Here is a 19,175-nt window from a genome sequence, read left to right on the forward strand (position 1 = left end):
TGTACGTTCTCCCCGAGACCTGCGTGGATTTCTTTGCCGAGATCTTCGGGTTCCTCCCGCACTCCAGAGACTTGGAGGTTTGCAGGTTAATTTGGTTGGTATATGTGTAAATTATACCGAGTGTGTGTAGGATAGTGTTATTGTGCAGGGATTGCTGGTCGGTGCGGACTCGGTGGGCCGCAGGGCCTGTTTCCGCGTTAATCTGTAAACTAACCTAAACAAAATTAGTGATAACGAACTAGCCGTGAGGTAGAGACACACCCGAAATGTCGATATCACCCTCCCCCCTCCCCAAATGCGGTGTCCGTTCGTCGAGTGGGTTGTTTTGTTGCACAAATATAGAATTTTGACCAGCATAGAAACATAGAACATAGAAAATAGGTGCAGGAGTAGGCCGTTCGGCCCTTCGAGCCTGCACCGCCATTCAATATGATCATGGCTGATCATCCAACTCAATATCCGGTACCTGCCTTCTCTCCATACCCCCTGATCCCTTTAGCCACAAGGGCCACATCCAACTCCCTCTTAAATATAGCCAACGAACTGGCCTCAACTACCTTCCGTGGCAGAGAATTCCACAGATTCACCACTTTCTATGTGAAAAAAAACGTTCTCATCTCGGTCCTAAAATACTTCCCCCTTATCCTTCAACTGTGACCCCTTGTTCTGGACTTCCCCAACATCGGGAACAATCTTCCTGCATCTAGCCTGTCCAACTCCTTAAGCAACGGGGGAAATAAAAGAATATTGCTAAAGACTCAATCTCGGCACAATATTTGGTTTGAAGTAAATTTACTTTGTCAATTTGGACTGCATGTTGCCCCTCCGAGCGATCGACCTTCTAAACCCATCAGATCTAAATGAAAGGGAAGACTAAAACGTGCACTGTGTTGCGCTCGGAATATCTCGGGAATTTAACATTCAGCCAAGAATGTCCATATTGCCTATCAAAGCCGATAGGGTTAGACCACAAGACCGTAACACGTAGCAGCAGGATTAGGCCATTCGGGCCATCGAGTCTACATTCCCATTCACAAGTTCACAGGTCGCAGGAGTATAATTAGGCCATTCGGACCATCGGGTCCACTCCGAGTTTCAATCATGGCTGATCTCTGCCTCCCAATCCAATTTTCCTGCCTTCTCCCCATAACCCTTGACACCCGTTCTAATCAAGAATTTGTCTATCTCTGCCTTAAAAATGTCCACTGACTTGGCCTCCACAGCCCTCCGTGGCTATGAGGTCCACAGATGAACTACCCATTGACTAAAGAAGTTCCTCCTCACCTCCTTTCTAAAAGAGCGCCCTTTAATTTTGAGGCTATGACCTGTCCTCGACTTTCCCACCAGTGGAAACATCCTTTCCACATCCACTCTATCTATGCCTTTCATTGTTCTGTAAATTTCAATGAGGTCCCCCCTCAATCTTCTAAACTCAATTATTTGATATTCGATCATAGCTGATCTATTTGTCCCTCTCTGCCCCATTCTCCTGACTTCTTATAATCTTTCACGCCCTTATTCATCAAAACACATCAAGCTCTGCTTTAGAAATAGACAATAGACAATAGACAATAGGTGCAGGAGGTGGCCACTCGGCTGATCATTCTTAATCAGTACCCCGTTCCTACCTTCTCCCCATACCCCTTGACTCCGCTATCCTTAAGAGCTCTTTCTAGCTCTCTCTTGAATGCATTCAGAGAATTGGCCTCCACTGCCTTCTGAGGCAGTGAATTCCACAGATTCACAAATCTCTGACTGAAAAAGTTTTTCTCATCTCCGTTCTAAATGGCCTACCCCTAATTCTTAAACTGTGTTGTTCTGGACTCCCCTAGCATTGGGAACATGTTTCCTGCCACTAACGTGCCCAACCCCTTAATAACCTTATACGTTTCGATAAGATCCTTCTAAATTCCAGTGTATACAAGCCTAGTTGCTCCAGTCTTTCAACATACGACAGTCCCGCCATTCCGGGAATTAACCTAGTAAACCTAAGCTGCACGCCCTAAATAGCAAGAATATCTTTCCTCAAATTTGGAGACCAAAATTGCACACAGTACTCCAGGTGCGGTCTCACTAGGGCCCTGTACAACTGCAGAAGGACCTCTTTGCTCCTATACTCAACTCCTCTTGTTATGCAGGCCAACATTCCATTGGCTTTCTTCACTGCCTGCTGTACCTGCATGCTTCCTTTCAGTGACCGATGCACTAGGCCACCCTCTTAGCCTCCCTCTTGGACATAGCCGTCTGTGGCAATGGATTCACCACTCTCTGGCTAAAGAAATTCTTCCTCATCTCCATGACAAAGGAACCTCCTTCTATTATGAGGCAATGCCTTCTGGATCTCGAATCTCCAACGACTGGAAACCATCCTTTCCACGTCTACTTTCTCTTGGCCTTTCATTCTCCGGTAGATTTCTGATATATATGTATACAATCAGATCCTTCTAAACTCCAGCGAGTAAAAGCCCAAGGCCATGAAACTCTCCTTTTATGTTAAACCAATCATCCCAGGGATTAGTCTCGTAACCATCCTCTGGACTTTCCCAGAATCCGCCCTCAGATATGGGGCCTACAACAGCTCGCCAAATTTCAAATGTGGCCTCACCAGCGCCTTAAAACGCCGCAGAATTGCATCCTATCTTATACATTTTAATCCCCAAGAAATGGATGCTCGCATTGCATTTCGCGTCCTTACCACCGATTCCACCTGCAAATTAACCCATTGGGAATCCTGGCCATCTAAATCTCCGTGCACCTCCAATTTCTAACCCCTCTTCCTGTTCAGAAAGTTGGCCATGTCTTTATTACGGAGACAATGGTGCGTGACCACACACTTGACGACGCTGGGAACAGAGAGAGGGGGTGGGGTGGGGGTAGAAAAAGAGCGGGGGAGACAGGAGACTGGCAGGGCGACATGAGAAACGGGGACGGGGCAGGGAGAGGGATGGGAGGGGAGGGTGTGAAAGGCAAAAGTGGGAAGGGAGAGAGGGAGAGAGAACATTGCAGGAAAGAGAAGGAAAATGGAGAATACACCGCAAAGGAAAGAGTGACCTTTGGGGGGAGTGGGTGGCAAATAAAGCGTGGGGTAGGCAGGGAGAGTTATTGAGTCTAAAAACAGCAAAATAAAACGGGAAATGGCGAGGAAATTGGGAGAGAAAAGTACAGATTAAGCTCAAATACAACGTCGCTGCCTGGGGGAAATGAAGCCGATTCAAAAGGGGAAAAAAAAGCGTGAGCGCGAAGAGGAACGAAGGGAAGAGTACATCAAAGAGAAAGGGTCGAGAAAAGGAAAGAGAAAGTTTCAAGGTTCAAGGTTTCAAGGTCATTTTATTGTCACATGTAACAGATAAGGTACAGTTGAATTTGAGTTATCATACAGCCATACTAACAACAAGCCACACACCCACATAAAATAAAATGTAACATAAACATCCATCACAGCGGATTCCACATTCCTCACTGTGATGGAAGGCAATTGTTCTTCCGCGGTCGAGGCAGTCAAACCATCAAAGCCCCCGGGTGCTGTCTGTACGGAGTTTGTACGTTCTCCCCGTGACCGCGTGGGTTTTCCCCGAGATTCCACACTCCAAAGACGTACAGTTACGTTGATAAATTGGCTTGGTGTATGTGGAAATTGTCCCTATTGTGTGTAGGACATTCTTAATGAGCAGGGTATCTCGCTGGTCGGATCGGACTCGGTGGGCCGAAGGGCCTGTTTCCTCTAAACTAATCTGACTTAGAAGAAGGGATTAAAAGTACCATTAGCAAATTTGCAGATGATACTAAGCTGGGGGGTAGTGTGAATTGTGAGGAAGATGCAATAAGGCTGCAGGGTGACTTGGACAGGTTGTGTGAGTGGGCGGATACATGGCCGATGCAGTTTAATGTAGATAAGTGTGAGGTTATTCACTTTGGAAGTAAGAATAGAAAGGCAGATTATTATCTGAATGGTGCCAAGTTAGGAGGAGGGGGAGTTCAACGAGATCTGGGTGTCCTAGTGCATCAGTCAATGAAAGGAAGCATGCAGGTACAGCAGGCAGTGAAGAAAGCCAATGGAATGTTGGTCTTTGTAACAAGAGGAGTTGAGTATAGGAGCAAAGAGGTCCTTCTACAGTTGTACCGGGCCCTGGTGAGACCGCACCTGGAGTACTGTGTGCAGTTTTGGTCTCCAAATTTGAGGAAGGATATTCTTGCTATGGAGGGCGTGCAGCGTAGGTTCACTAGGTTAATTCCCGGAATGGCGGGACTGTCGTATGTTGAAAGGCTGGAGCGATTGGGCTTGTATACACTGGAATTTAGAAGGATGAGGGGGGATCTTATTGAAACATATACGATAATTAGGGGATTGGACACATTAGAGGCAATAAACATGTTCCCAATGTTGGGGGAGTCCAGAACAAGGGGCCACAGTTTAAGAATAAGGGGTAGGCCATTTAGAACGGAGATGAGGAAGAACTTTTTCAGTCAGCGAGTGGTGAAGGTGTGGAATTCTCTGCCTCAGAAGGCAGTGGAGGCCAGTTCGTTGGATGCTTTCAAGAGAGAGTTGGATAGAGCTCTTAAGGATAGCGGAGTGAGGGGGTATGGGGAGAAGGCAGGAACGGGGTACTGATTGAGAGTGATCAGCCATGATCGCATTGAATGGCGGTGCTGGCTCGAAGGGCTGAATGGCCTACTCCTGCACCTATTGTCTATTGTCTATTGTCTATTGTCTAATCTAAACAAAATTATTGTGTAGGAAGGAAATGCAGGTATTGGTTTAAACCGAAGATAGGCACAAAATGCTGGATTAACTCAACGGGACAGGCAGCATCTCTGGAGAGAAGGGATGTATGACGATTAGGTTGGAGACCTTTCTTCAGACTGAACTGAATTATTGCTTCATCTGTTTGTTTAAAGTACCATAACTAATGCTAGTCATTGGGCAACTTGATTATCCCACTGGAGATTTTCCTGGGGTACAAATAAGGGATTGGATTGAAGCCTCTTGATCAGACAGTGTTTCTACCGCACCCAATCGTTCACGAAGATGGGTCGATTAATCCTGGACGAAATTAGATCGATTTACTTTCCAATTCTCGTGGCGTTTGGCGTTCCAGGTAAGTCCTTCTTATCGCTTGTCAATGTTTCCAAATGTCACCACCCGAGTTCATTCGCGGTTTGTTTTGACAGGGTTGTTCTCAATGGCCGTCATTATGGGCGTCGGTGTGTTCAAACTCAGTGCAAAATTCTCAACACACTTAAGGTTCCTCTACCCTTAGAGCAGTCAAGAATTTCAGACTCTCTAATCGGAGTTTAAGTGTATTGGGGGATAGAAACGTAGAAACATCGAAACTTGGCTGATCATCTAAAATCAGTACAGCGTTTCTGCTTTTTACTCAAGATCCCCTGATTCGTTTAACCCGAAGAGCTCTATCTAACTCTCTCTTGAAAACATCCAGTGAGTTGGCCTCCGGTGGTAGAGAATTCCACAGATTCACACGTCCCTGGTTGTTTTCCTCATCTCAGTCCTAGATGGCCTACCCATTATTCTTAAACTGTGATGGGGACTCTCAGATTTCGCTTCGTGAGGACAAAATAATGGATATCTCCCTGCTGTCGTTGGCTCCTGCTCTGGGCCTGGCGAGGAAGCGGCTCACACAGAGGCGGGAGTCAATCTGTATCTGCATCCGAGCAGTGAAAGGCCTGGATAGAGTGGATGTGCCGAGGATGTTTCCACTAGCGGGAGAGTCGGTGACTGGAAGTCATATCCTCAGACTTTCCTTTAGGAAGGGGATAAGAAGGAGCTTCTTTCTTCAGAGGGTGGTGAATCTGTGGAATTCTTTGCCACAGACGGCTGTGGAGGGCTAGTCAATGGATATTTTTAAAGCAGATATAGATTCTTGATTGGTATGGGCGTCAGGGGTTATGGGGAGAAGGCTGTAGAATGGGGTTAGGAGGGAGACACGCTAACTAATCAAGACTCTGTTTGGTGACTTTGGGTTACCTGCAGGTGTTATCGCGGTGATTGTTGGTGAAGATTTGATTAAACGGCTGGGTTAGCGATGCGGTGAATTGGAAACCATGGAAGGGAAACTGAGACTTCACCTCCTACACTGATGGTCTGAAAATCTGAACTCTGTGATAGAAAACAATCGCTGAAAATTCCAACAAAATCGGCACAAAAAGGACCACTCGGTGACGCAGCGGCAGAGTTGCTGCCTCACAGCGCCAGAGACCCGGGTTCGATCCTGACTACGGGGGCTGTCAGAACGGAGTTTGTATGTTTTGCCCGTGACCTTCGTGGGTTTTCTCCGGGAACTTCGGTTTCCTCCCACGCTCCAAAGACGTGCAGGTTTGTAGATTAATTAGCTTGGCGTGAATGTAAAATGTCCGTGATTGGAGCGGACTCCGTGGGCCGAAGTCAACAGTTTCTGCGTTGTATCTCTAAACTAAACTAAAGTAAATTAACCTGAACTACAGTAAAGTAAAAAATCTGTGAACGGTAATTCACTGACCGTGAAGCTGCCGCACTATCAAACATGTACCTTCAATGTTGACAACCAATAATATCAATATTGACCTTGACCCAATTTGGAACTTTAAACTTTGGGCGAACCTATGCTTTTCCAAAATTAATTTAAAGCTAAATGAATTGTGGAAACTGGTTCATAAATTCACAAGTTCATCAGCGATAGGAGTAGAATTAGGCCATTTGGCTCAAGTCTATTCCGCCATTCAATCGTGGCTGATCTATCTCAACCTCCTAACCCCATTCTCCTGCCTTGTCCCCAAAACCACCGACATCTGTACTACTCGAGAATCTATCTATCTCGGCCTTTAAAGATCTGCATCTGTGAGGAGTAGAAACGTGTTCACATTCTCGCCCGACGTATCTCAGATCTCACACCAACCCTTGTCACTGTTGTCTGAAATGTGTCTGTCTGCCCTCTTGTCTATTTGGCCAGCGAGTGATGGACAATATATTGTGTGTTGGAGAAAGTGTCCACACATAGTGTACACGGCGGCGTTAACCACGCTCGACGTATTCTTCCAAACGCCCGTGTTGTTTCCTGGTGTGTCTATTTACCCGCCGGCGTATTGCCTTCTCTCTCCGATTCAAATAGTTTCTCTACCGCTATAATCACCCAGGCATCAAATGCCTTTCTGGAGAATGGAAACCAGCCAATTCACTGGATGAATTTAAGGGAGAGTTACAAAGAGCTCTAGGAGCTAGTGGAATCAAGGGATATGGGGAGAAGGCAGGCACAGGTTACTGATTGTGGATGATCAACCATGAACACAATGAATGGCGGTGCTGGCTCGAAGGGCCAAACTACCTCCTCCTGCACAGATTTTGTATGTTTCTATGTTTCTATAAAACGGGATACTTGAGGACATAGAGTATCAGAGCATCTAAGTGAAGTGGTGGTGGTGGAACAAGGGGAGGGGAAGCGAATAAAGAGATTTGTTGTAACTCAAGATGAGCTGCCATGGTATTTTATTTTTATGTATTAAATCATGAAGTTGGGTGTTGCCGGCACCCATCGCCCGCGCCGCGTTGCCCTTGTAGCGAGTGGTTGGCCGCGTTATCTCACAGGGCGGATACGTGTCATGAGTCAAGAGACAGTAGTATTCTATTGTCATATATCCCAAAGTGTACAGTGAAACTCTTACTCGCAGCAGCACAACATAATGTGTAAACAGCGTAGTCTGTAAACAACACAATAAACGTAAAAAATCAGTATATATTCATACACACACACGCACGCACACGAACGCACACGCACATATAGTATGTGAACAATATGATAAACGGACAAAACTGTATAGAAACATATATATATATAAATATATATATACAATTCAGGAAATTTCAGTATATTCGGTCTGAGGAAGGGTGTTGACCCGAAACGTCACCCGTTCCTTCTCTCCAGAGATGCTGCCTGTCCCGTTGATTTACTCCAGCATTTGGTGTCGATCAGTACATTTATAGATGGATATGCCTTTATATATATATGTGTATGTGTGTGTGTGTGTGTGTGTGTGTGCGTGCGTGCGTGTGTGTGTGTGTGTGTGTGTGTGTGTGCGTGTGTGCGCGTGTGTGCGTGTGTGTGTGTGCGTGCGCGCGTGTGTCTATCTAAAGAAACGTATATATATTTCCATGTGTGTGTGTGTATCTGTTCTTACATATAACGTTTGCAATAGAGTCAAGAGTACGCGGCAATAGCAGACTGAGACACCCCCCTCACGTAGGATGTCAGTGACTCTGAGGAGGGTTTCCGATAGTTCAATAGTTCAGTATCCACCGTTACTGACAAGAGCTATAATTGTTTTTATTACTGCACCATTGTGTGATATGCTGGCTGCGCGGCTGCAGACCAGAAGGCCCTCCAGAAGGTCATCAAGACAGCAGAGAAAATGATCGGCTGTCCACTACCTTCTCTGAAGGACATCACCAGCTCGCGCTGCCTGAACAGGGCCAGAAATATAATCAAGGACAGCACTCATCCAGGACACGAATTGTTTGCTCTCCTGCCCTCTGGGAGGCGCTACAGGAGCCTAAGGGCCAGAACAAATCGACTCAAAAGCAGTTTCTTTCCCTGGGCCATAAGAACAGTGAATGGAAGCACATGACTTGATTACTCTCATTTTCGTCGCACATTTTAAAAATAAACTTTTTTTAGAATTTTAGGTGTAAAACTCATTCATTATTTATTAGGTTTTTTAATTGTTTTTTTTATTGATACTAGTATTTGTTGTGTTGGTTCGTATGTCTGTGCAATTGTCTTTGAAAGATATGCACTGTCGCACTGTTATCAGCTGTAGCACTTCTAATTTCGTGGTACCTTGCGTACAATGACAATAAAGGCATATTATTATTATTATTATTAATCAATTGCACTTAAAGATCCTCGTCGTTTTCGTGCGATTGAAACCTTGAGAATACTGATCCCACGACAGACTTCCATCATTGGCAGATGCTTTCTCCTTCACCTGTCCCAGTCACTAGCTCTGGGACCACGTTTCTCACGTTTCCATTTCTTCCTTGCAGCGAACATTCTGACGGTGGCGATTGTGATCCGGGGAAGGTGCGGACTCTCCAAATGCATCAGCCGCTACCTGTTGTCCATGGCACTCGCCGACCTCATGGTCCTGATCGTGAACGTCACTGTCGAACGGATTCTGCGCATGTACTTCCCAGGGTCATTCCTGGACTTCACTACAATCTGCAGTTTCATCTTCAACCTGGGCGTGGTGGCCCTTGATTGTTCTGTGTCGTTAACTGTCCTCTTCATCCTCGATAGGTTCATCGCCATTTGTTTCCAGAATTTTAAAGCGGAATATTGTACCGAGAAAATCGCGACTGTGATTATAACGTCAATGTGTGTGATCAGCCTTGCACTGAACGCTGGTTTTTACTTTATATTTGAACCGGCAAAAGTAATTGACGGTATACCAATGTTCTGTGTTATAAAATCCACCTTCTACACATCGCCACTCTGGGTGGCTTATTACTGGCTGCGGGTAGCATTGACCACGTTGGTTCCGTTTGTGCTGATCGCGCTGCTCAACGCTCTGACCATCAGCCACATCATCCGGGCCAGCAGAGTCAGGAGGGAACTCCGGGGCAGCGGGAATGGCGAGAGTCACAGTGACCCCGAGATGGAGAACCGAAGGAAATCCATCGTTTTACTTCTCGCCATCTCGGGCAGCTTCATCCTGCTGTGGGCGGTGAATGTGGTGCATAAAATCAGCATCAGCATCACCGATGCCGTATTCTTCCAGAAAGATGTCACCAACAACTTCAACATCATTGGGATAACCGGAGTCATGCTGCAGTCTTTGAGCTCCTGCACCAACACGGTGGTTTACGCGGTGGCGCAGACCAAGTTCAGAGCTGAGTTGGTGACTCTGATCACATCACCCTTCGTTCTGTTGACTAAAATTTGTGTAAAGAAATAAATCTGAACTGTAATTGTGGGTTTGAACAACGAACGGAGCTGCTTTTTTGCACCAGCAATGAAAGGGGGTCTTTGTCACAATCCTGACTTTGGTGAGTTCCAGCGGCCATGGCTCTTTTTCCCTTGTAATTCCATGAAGATAGTTTGTCCACTGGCGCTGAAGGACCACGCCGCACTTCAACCTCACACATACAGGCACGGTGGCGCTGTGGCAAGTTGGCCTGGTGGCGAAGCGTGTAGAGTTGCTGCGTTACAGCGCTTGCAGCGCCGGAGATCCGGATTCGATCCCGACTACGTGTGCTGTCTGTCCGGACTTTGTACGTTCCCCTTGTGACCTGCGTGGGTTTTCCCCGAGATCTTCGATTTGGTCCCACAGTCCAAAGACGTACAGTTTGTATGTAAATTGGCTTGGTATAAATGTAAATTGTTCCAAGTGTGTGTGGATAATGTTAATGTGCGAGGATCGATGGGCGGCGTCGACTCGGTTGGCGTATTCCAAATGCATAATTCAAACCGAATCTCGACAGTGAAGGCCACAGAGCTGAGGGCGTGGATCGGGTAGAGTTTGTCAGGTGTGTTCAGGAGCCTGTTCTCAACCAATGTGTAGATGGGTCTACAAGAGCGGCAGCAGAAGTTAAACTCCCCTGCTGAAACCAGGCCAGCACGTCAACGATATGTTAGAGATGAAGAACATTGGGTGGTGAATCTGTGGAATTAGTTGCCACGGAAGTCAAGTCCAAGCCAGAGGTGGATAGATTCTTGATTGGTACGGGTTCCAGGGACAATGGGGAGAAGGCTTGAGAATGGGGTTGAGAGGGAGAGATGGACCAGCCATGACCGAATGGCGGAGTGGACTTGATGAGCCAAACAACCTAATTCTGCTCCTATGAATTTATGAATTTGTGAACCAGATTCCATACTTTTTTGAGCTTTACACTAATTATGGAAAAGCATTGGTTCGCCCAAAATTTGAAGTTTTAAATTGGGTCAAGGTCAATAATGATGTTATTGGGTGGGAACATTTAAGGTGTTGGCTGGACAAGGCGAAGGGGGAATCTTTTAAACGTGAGGTGGAGCCAACGTGTTCATGTTAGACTGAAGGTCAAGTTTGACAGTGGCAAACCCTGGGTGTCCAGAGACGTTGAATGTTGGTTCAAGAAAACGAAGGAGGCGCATGTCAGGTACAAGTACCCGAAGCCGGCGACAGGGGTACATGGCTAACCTGGTCGACGTTAACACTGGTGATTTCCCCACCTTTGTTCAGTGTGGCCTGATACGTCTGCTCGGGCGCGGCTGCAAATCACAGCCTCTAGTTGACAGGTGTCACAGTCGCACCCAGAGACCAGTGAATATCTTCAAATAAATCTAAACTGTAATTGTGCGTTTTAACTACGCACGGAGCTGCTTTTCTGCACCAGCACTGAAGGGGTCTTGGTCACAACCCTGACTTTGGTGAGTTCTGGCGGCCAAGGCTTTTTGTTCCTTTCAATTCCATGAGGATAGTTTGGATCCATTAATGAATGTAACATATATTAGCTGCCTTTAGTGTTTATTGTACATATTAGTGCTATGTTCCAGTGAGTCCTTTTTGTTCAGATATGTTTAAAATAACATAAGGCAGCTTTTTTGTAGTTTAAATATGTGCCCAATTCACTTCAACACAATAACGCTGCCATATATTTTGTTTTTGCAAGTTTTTGTCAATTTCATAGAAATACGTGTAGTTTTACAGTTGGTGCTTTCCCATTCAAATTGGTAATTGATTATATTTGGTTTCTCTTCCAATTCTGTGAAAGATTAAGTCAAGTCTATTTTTAGTATGCTGGAAAGTACATTTCCAAAAGCTTGACAAGGGGAATATCTAATTGCATGAGTGTGGAAATTCCCTCGTCTAATTTTAGTGATTGGGACTATCTGCAAGCTTTATTGTGTTGAAGTGAATTGGGATTATTTATCATTTTCATCCCTGCTTTTGCATCTTGTGACCCTTCTCGCTTTCAATAGACAGTAGACAATAGGCAATAGGTGCGGGAGGACGCCATTCGGCCCTTCGAGCCAGCACCGTCATTCAATGTGATCATGGCTGATCATTCTCAATCAGTACCCCGTTCCTGCCTTCTCCCCATACCCCTGACTCCGCTATCCTTAAGAGCTCTATCCAGCTCTCTCTTGAATGCATTCAGAGAATTGGCCTCCTCTGCCTTCTGAGGCAGAGAATTCCACAGATTCACACCTCTCTGACTGAAAAGGTTTTTCCTCATCTCAGTTCTAAATGGCCTACCCCTTATTCTTAAACTGTGGCCCCTTGTTCTGGACTCCCCCAACATTGGGAACATGTTTCCTGCCTCTAACGTGTCCAACCCCTTAATAATCTTATACGTTTCGATAAGATCTCCTCTCATCCTTCTAAATTCCAGTGTATACAAGCCTAGTCGCTCCAGTCTTTCAATGTATAATAGTCCCGCCATTCCGGGAATTAACCTAGTAAACCTACGCTGCACGCCCTCAATAGCAAGAATATCCTTCCTCAAATTTGGAGACCAAAACTGCACACAGTACTCCAGGTGCGGTCTCACTAGGGCCCTGTACAACTGCAGAAGGACCTCTTTCATTTGCCTATTGTGAAATAAAGTTTTACACAGCTGAAAATGGATGAACAATCAACTGGAAGTCAACCACCATCAACCACCATCAGAACGATCTAGCACACCTACATCTGCTGCCAAGGTGACACGTAGAACAGCTGAAATCCTTGGTCTTGGAAGTGGAGTTACATCTTCAGATGCAGAAATCACAGGTTCACGTCTACCAACATGTCGCCAAGTACTACGCTGTTTGATGTATCACCTTCAGACGGGAGTCTCCGAATCCAGAACTAGAACTGAAGCTGCAAAAATGGTTCTATCCAAAGTTCTTCCACTTTATGGAATAGCAAACATTCCAGTGATTTCTGAGATCAAGGCTTGTCAGAAGATGATCAAACTGGTAGATGAAAATGCAAAAATCAGGGCCATACCAATTGCACGCTGAACAGCGGCAGCTACTCTTGCTAAGCTCAAACAAATGGACGCTGAACTTAATAAGACCTTTCAATTATGGCCACCAAATGCTGAGGAGTTGATACAAAAATAAGAAGATCTTCAATTTCTTCCATCAATGAAGACAGATCGTACCGTATCATTCGGATCTAGTGACAAGGTACTTGCTGGAAGAATGCAGTGCAAGAAATCACGTGCAAATGCTGAGATGGCTGATTTAGCTTCAACTAATTCACAGAGATTCAGTAGCAGTGAAGACAGTGGCAGTGAAAATAACATGACTGGTATTGGTGATAGAATATAGAAATGGTAGCCAATTTATAATATATACGCTCCAATGTATTTAATAAAACATAAGGCAGGTGTTCTTTAATTATGTCAATAGCTATCAAATAGCTGCCTCATTATTAGTTTTGGGGATATAAACAGTGGAATGATTCAACGTAATCTTAAATAGGGCAAATGTGCAGAATGATTATACAGCAGCTATTATTTTTCACAGTAAGTCGTTGCATAAATATAGCTGCGTTTAGTATAAAATGAAAGCTTGCGATACAATTATGATTGGCTCATGGACCCCCTAGACAATAATAGATTTCAACCAAATTTTGTACGAATGGTCCATTTCAGAAATGGAACAAACTGATGATGGGTAGAGGTTTAATGCAAACATTTCTAAAATTGATGGGGTTCCAGAAGCACCCTATTGTCTACTGCCACTGAAGGACCACGCCACGCCTCAACCTCACACACACAGGCACGGTGGCACGGCACGGTGGCGCAGTGTGTAGGGTTGCTGCCTTCCAGCGCTTGTAGCGCCTGAGACCCGGGTTCGATCCCGACTACGTGTGCTATCTGTCTTTGTACGTTCTCCTCGTGACCTGCTTGGGTTTTCTCCAAGATCTTTGATTTCCTCCCATAGTCTAAAGACGTACGGTTTGTAGGTTAATTGGCTTAGTATGAATGTAAATTGTCCTAAATGTCTGTAGATAATGTGAATGTACGTGTATCGATGGTCGGCGCGGACTCGGTTGCCGTATTCCAAATGCATCATTCAGACCGAATCTCGACAGGGAAGGCCACAGAGCAGAGGGCATGGATCGGGTAGAGTTTGTCAGGTGTGTTCAGGAGCATTTTGTCAACCAATGTGTAGATGGGTCTACAACAGCGGCAGCAGAAGTAGAACTCCCCTGCGGAAACCAGGCGAGACCGTCAACGAAGTGTTAGAGATGAAGAACATTGGGTTGTGAATCTGTGGAATTAGTTGCCACGGAAGTCTGTGGAGGAAAAGTCAATGGATATGTTCAAGCCAGAGATGCATAAAATCTTGATTAGTGCGGGTTCCAGGGGAAATGGGAAGAAGGCTTGAGCAGCAATCAGCAGTAGCAGCAGCAGCAGCAGCAATCAGCAGTAGCAGCAGCAGCAAGCAGCAGTAGCAGCAGCAAGCAGCAGCAGTAGCAAGCAGCACCAAGCTGTGTTGCTTGGGAAGTAGTGTGTGGGGATTGTGTGGGGATAGTAAGGAGTAAGACCTGTGTGATCTCCCGGACTAGTTTCGATCGCCTAGCTTGGGGTCGGAGAGGAATTTCCCGGATTTTTTCCCAAATTGGCCTGGGTTTTTTATCCGGTTTTTCGCCTCTCCCAGGAGATCACTCAGTTCTTTTGGGTGGGCGGTTGGAGCGGTTGGAGTAGCGGCCGGGCGGTAGGTTTAGTAACCGAGCGCGGGGCTTTGTTTGGAGAGTATGACTGCCAGGGCAGTTTTTTGTTCTGGGTGTCAGATGTGGGGAATCTGGGAGTCTGATAGTCTTCCAGACATCCACATCTGCGCCAGGTGTGACGAGATGGGGCTCCTAAGGGACCGTATTAGGAACCTGGAGCGGCAGATTGATGACCTCCGTCTGATCAGGGAGAGTGAGGAGGTTATAGATAGGAGTTACAGGGAGGTGGTCACTCCTAGACCACGGGAGGTAGACAAGTGGGTCACTGTTAGGGGGGCAAGGAACAGAGGCAGGGACTAGGGAGTACCCCGGTGGCTGTACCCCTTGGAAATAAGTACTCCTGTTTAAGTACTGTTGGGGGGGACAGCCTACCTGGGGGCAACGACGGTGCCCGGGCCTCTGGCAAGGAGTCCGGCCCTGTTGCTCAGAAGGGTAGGGAAAGGAAGAGGAGAGCAGTAGTAATAGGGGACTCTATAGTGAGGGGGTCAGATAGGCGTTTCTGTGGACGCAGTCGGGAGACCCGGATGGTGGTTTGCCTCCCTGGTGCCGGTGTCCGGGATGTGTCTGAGCGTGTCCAGGATATCCTGAAAGGGGAGGGAGAGGAGCCAGAGGTCGTGGTACATATAGGTACCAACAATATAGGTAGGATAAGGGAAGAGGTCCTGAAAGGAGAATTCAGGGAGCTAGGAAGAGAGTTAAAAAAAAGGACTTCCAAAGTAATAATCTCAGGCTTACTGCCTGTGCCACGCGATAGTGAGAATAGGAATGGAGTGAGGTGGAGGATAAATACGTGGCTGAGGAACTGGTGCAGGGAGCAGGGTTTCAAGTTTCTGGATCATTGGGACCTCTTCTGGGGGAAGTATGACCTGTACAAAAAGGACGGGTTGCATCTGAACCCGAGGGGAACCAATATCCTGGCGGGGAGATTTGCTAAAATAACTGCGGAGACTTTAAACTAGTACGGTTGGGGGAGGGACTCAAACACAGATAGCTAATAGGCAGTGTGTGAGGCAGGAGGCAGAAAAGGGAAACACTCAGACCCAATATGTAGGAGAGAAAGAAGGGAAAAGAAATAAACTGAGAATAAGAAATGATGGGTCCCTTAAATGTGTATATTTTAATGCTAGGAGCATTGTAAGAAAGGTGGATGAGCTTAGAGCCTGGATTGACATCTGGAAGTATGATGTTGTGGCGATCAGTGAAACATGGTTGCAGGAGGGTTGCGATTGGCAAATAAATATTCCAGGATTTCATTGTTTCAGATGTGATAGAATCGGAGGGGTGAGAGGTGGGGGTGTTGCATTGCTTGTCAGGGAGGATATCACAGCAGTGCTTTGGCAGGGCAGACTAGAAGGCTCGATTAAGGAGGCTGTTTGGGTGGAACTCAGAAATGAGAAAGGTTTAGCAACACTTATAGGGGTGTATTATAGACCGCCAAATAGGGAACGAGAATTGGAAGAGCAAATATGTAAGGAGATAGCAGATATTAGTAGTAAGCACAGAGTGGTGATTGTGGGTGATTTCAATTTTCCGTATATAGACTGGGAATCACATTCTGTTAAAGGGCTGGATGGTTTGGAGTTTGTAAAATGTGTGCAGGATAGTTTTTTGCAGCAATACGTAGAGGTGCCTACCAGAGAAGGGGCAGTGTTGGACCTCCTGTTAGGAAATGAGATGGGTCAGGTGACGGAGGTATGTGTTGAGGAGCACTTTGGGTCTAGTGATCATAATGCCATTAGTTTCAATATCATTATGGAGAAGGTCAAATCTGGACCAAGGGTTGAGATTTTGGATTGGAGAAAGGCTAATTTTGAGGAGATGAGAAAGGATTTAAAAGGAGTGAAATGGAAATTGTTGTTTTATGAAAAGGATATAATAGAGAAATGGAGGATATTTAAAGGTGAAATTTTGAGAGTACAGAGTCTTTATGTCCCTGTTCGGTGGAAAGGAAAGAATAATAATTTGAAAGAGCCGTGGTTTTCCAGGGAAATTGGACACTTGGTTCGGAAAAAGAGGGAGATATACAATAAATATAAGCGGCAGGGAGTAAATGAGGTTCTTGAGGGATATAAAGAATGTAAAAGGAATCTTAAAAAGGAAATTAGAAAAGCGAAAAAAAGATATGAGGCTGCTTTGGCAAGTAATGTAAAAGTAAACCCCAAGGGGTTCTACAGATATGTCAATAGCAAAAGGATAGTGAGGGATAAAATTGGTCCATTAGAGAGTCAGAGTGGACAGCTATGTGCTGAGCCGGAAGAAATGGGGGAGATATTAAACAATTTCTTTTCTTCGGTATTTACCGAGGAGAAGGATATTGAATTATATGAGGTAAGCGAAACAAGTAGAGTAGTGATGGAAATTAGGAGGATTACAGAAGAGGAGGTACGGACACTTTTGAAGAATATAAAAGTGGATAAGTCTCCAGGTCCTGATAGGATATTCCCTAGGACATTGAGGGAAGTTAGTGCAGAAATAGCAGGGGCTATGACGGAAATATTTCAAACGTCATTAGAAACAGGGATGGTGAAGAAGGCGTTTGGTATGCTTGCCTTTATAAATCAGAGCATCGAGTATAGAAGTTGGGATGTAATGTTGAAATTGTATAGGGCATTGGTGAGGCCAAATCTGGAGTATGGTGTGCAGTTCTGGTCGCCAAATTATAGGAAGGATGTCGACAAAATGGAGAGGGTACAGAGGAGATTTACTAGAATGTTGCCTGGGTTTCAACACTTAGGTTACAGAGAGAGGTTGAACAGGTTGGGTCTTTATTCTTTGGAGCGTAGAAGGTTGAGGGGGGACTTGATAGAGGTTTTTAAAATTTTGAGAGGGACGGACAGAGTTGACGTGGGTAGGCTTTTCCCTTTGAGAGTGGGGAAGATTCCAACAAGGGGACATAGCTTCAGAATTGAGGGACAAAGGTTTAGGGGTAACATGAGGGGGAACTTCTTTACTCAGAGGGTTGTGGCTGTATGGAATGGGCTTCCGGTGGAAGTGGTGGAGGCTGGCTCGATTTTATTATTTAAGAGTAAATTGGATAGGTATATGGATAGGAGGGCATTGGAGGGTTATGGTCTGAGTGCAGGTAGATGAGACTAGGTCAGGGAGAATGGTCGGCGTGGACTGGTAGGCCGGACAGGCCTGTTTCCATGCTGTAGTTGTTATATGTTATATATGTTATATGTTAATGGGGTTGAGAGGGAGAGATGGATGCAACTTGATCGAATGGCAGAATGGACTTGATGGGCCAAACAGCCTAATTCTGCTCCTATGAATTTATGAATTTGTGAACCAGTTTCCACAATTTTGTGAGCTTTACACTAATTATGGAAAAGCATTGGTTCGCCCAAAAGTTGAAGTTTTAAATTGGGTCAAGGTCAATAATGATGTTATTGGGTGGGAACATTTAAGGTGTTGTCTGGAGGAGGCGAAGGGGGAATCTTTTAAACGTGAGGTAGATCCAGCGTGTTTATGTTAGACTGTAGGTGAAGTTTGGCAGGAGTGGCAAACCCTGGGTGTCCAGAGACGTTGAATGTTGGTTCAAGAAAACGAAGGAGGCGCATGTCAGGTACAAGTACCTGAAGCCGGCGACAGGGGTACATGGCTAACCTGGTCGACGTTAACACTGGGGATTTCCCCACCTTTGTTCAGTGTGGCCTGATACGTCTGCTCGGGCGCGGCTGCAAATCACAGCCTCTAGTTGACAGGTGTCACAGTCGCACCCAGAGACCAGTGAATATCTTCAAATAAATCTAAACTGTAATTGTGCGTTTTAACTACGCACGGAGCTGCTTTTCTGCACCAGCACTGAAGGGGTCTTGGTCACAACCCTGACTTTGGTGAGTTCTGGCAGCCAAGGCTTTTTGTTCCTTTCAATTCCATGAGGATAGTTTGGATCCATTAATGAATGTAACATATATTAGCTGCCTTTAGTGTTTATTGTACATATTAGTGCTATGTTCCAGTGAGTCCTTTTTGTTCAGATATGTTTAAAATAACATAAGGCAGCTTTTTTGGAGTTTAAATATGTGCCCAATTCACTTCAACACAATAACTCTGCCATATATTTTGTTTTTGCAAGTTTTTGTCAATTTCATAGAAATACATGTAGTTTTACAGTTGGTGCTTTCCCATTCAAATTGGTAATTGATTATATTTGGTTTCTCTTCCAATTCTGTGAAAGATTAAGTCAAGTCTATTTTTAGTATGCTGGAAAGTACATTTCCAAAAGCTTGACAAGGGGAATATCTAATTGCATGAGTGTGGAAATTCCCTCGTCTATTTTTAATGATAGGGGCTGTCTGCAAGATTTATTGTGTTGAAGTGAATTGGGATTATTTATCATTTTCATCCCTGCTTTTGCACCTTGTGACCCTTCTCGCTTTCAATAGACAATAGACAATAGAGCCAGCACCGCCATTCAATGTGATCATGGCTGATCATTCTCAATCAGCACCCCGTTCCTGCCTTCTCCCCATATCCCT

The sequence above is a fragment of the Rhinoraja longicauda genome, chromosome 19 (genome assembly GCF_053455715.1).
Source record: "Rhinoraja longicauda isolate Sanriku21f chromosome 19, sRhiLon1.1, whole genome shotgun sequence".
Classification (NCBI taxonomy): domain Eukaryota; kingdom Metazoa; phylum Chordata; class Chondrichthyes; order Rajiformes; family Arhynchobatidae; genus Rhinoraja; species Rhinoraja longicauda.